The sequence below is a fragment of the Sturnira hondurensis genome, unplaced genomic scaffold (genome assembly GCF_014824575.4).
Source record: "Sturnira hondurensis isolate 20B ecotype Veracruz unplaced genomic scaffold, ASM1482457v3 Scaffold0020237, whole genome shotgun sequence".
Taxonomy (NCBI): domain Eukaryota; kingdom Metazoa; phylum Chordata; class Mammalia; order Chiroptera; family Phyllostomidae; genus Sturnira; species Sturnira hondurensis.
This window is the reverse complement of record NW_028092868.1, coordinates 4059231-4060804: the sequence shown is the minus strand read 5'-3', so window position 1 is coordinate 4060804 and position 1574 is coordinate 4059231. Positions and strand designations below refer to the sequence as shown.

At 35.3% G+C, this 1574-nt stretch overlaps 1 non-coding gene across 1 annotated transcript; it reads left to right on the top strand.

The window, feature by feature from the left end:
- The first annotated feature begins 1063 nt into the window (after window positions 1-1063).
- Window positions 1064-1167, top strand: LOC118975467 (small nucleolar RNA U13). The gene has a single exon (XR_005064068.1). It is a non-coding gene; the product is annotated as a small nucleolar RNA U13 (small nucleolar RNA).
- The last annotated feature ends 407 nt before the right edge of the window (window positions 1168-1574 follow it).

Genomic DNA, 1574 nt, shown 5'->3' with positions numbered 1-1574 from the left:
GATGGAAATCCCAAATCCGCCACTAACAGAAGTTTCAATATTCATAAATTCCCTTAATCTCTCTGGATCTCAGTTTTCACTAGTGAAAGATGAGGAAGTTACAGCTGATCACTTCAAAAGTCTTTTTTAAGTTATAAATATTATGCAAAAAATTATCTAATGGACTACTTTGGGCACAGAAACCCCCAATCTGCCAACATTTTTTATTATTATATCCGGTGGCATGTAAGTAAGAATAGAGTCAACACATAAAACTGGACCCTGTGCAAACCTTGGTTCTGTTGACCCAATGAAGGGCCCACCACTTTTTTAGCTGCTTCAACATCAAAATGATACTGCCGCCTCTAGGAAAGCCTGGTGTGCGGGTTACTTCAGGCCTGCAAAAGTATGGCCTCAAACACATATTCCTCTCTTATTGCTTCAATTTACAATTCTAATCCCAATAACACATGACATTGGCTTATAGATACCATGAATTTTCTATGAAAATAGAGATGCAAATTATCTACAGGTATTAATGATCCTTTCATGGTGACTAAACACTGCAATGAGATTAAAGCTGAACTCTGGGCCCTAGATACTTTCTCATGGGAGAAGAAAATAAGGAAAAGGGGTAGAGAAGAGAAAGGGAGAGAGAAGGGAGGGCAGTTATAAGAAAGAATATGTAGTCTGTAGACTAGCCAGCAACAGTATCTGAAATCCACAAAAAATAAAATTGACCAAAGAAAAACTGGTCATATAAGAATTGGAAAATAGTTGACCATTTTAGGTTTAAAACGAGTGGAAGGAAAGGGTCATCTGGGGAGAATTAAGAGAAATATAAGATAACCAAATTATCCCAGTTTCTCAAGATCTTTCTCATTTTAGGCACTGAAAGTTCTGCAATCTTGGGAAATCCCCCAGTCTCCCCAAAGTGGGAATGGGTGATCAACCCTAGTAAAGAGACTATATTCAAATATCACATTGTTTTATTTTAAGACGACCCTTACATAAAAATGGTGAAATTTTTTTCTCATATACCCATATATATTTCTTGTTCTTAAGAAAATGTACAGTACTTTCGATCCTTTTCTAGTTCATAAGTGTGATGATTGGGTGTTCACACTCTTGTGTGACATGTGCCTCCCACAAGCCTCATTATGACATTGGCACATTACCCATCTGATGCAAACTCTGAAAAAAAAAGAAAGAAAGTATACTTTTATCTCCCTTACTCCTCACCACCTTATATCCAGGAATTAACTTAGACTCATGATCCATCTAATTTTGGGATTGGGTCTAGTTTTTAACAATGAGGAAAACTTAAATCTACAAACTAAGATGAATAACATATTACCAAATATTGCATAAACAAAGTCCTTGACTCTTATTTAAGATCATTTCCTACATCAAGTAGAATGACTTTCAAATTGGAAAATGTAGATAACAACCTAGTTCTCCAGGAAATTTAAAGATGCTAGCAGACAGTTAAAAAAAAAAACTCTTAGTTTGAAATGAGTAGAAGTTACCAGATTCAAATTTTATACACTAAGGTGGTTAAAACAACAACAACAACACTTAATTCACCATAAAAG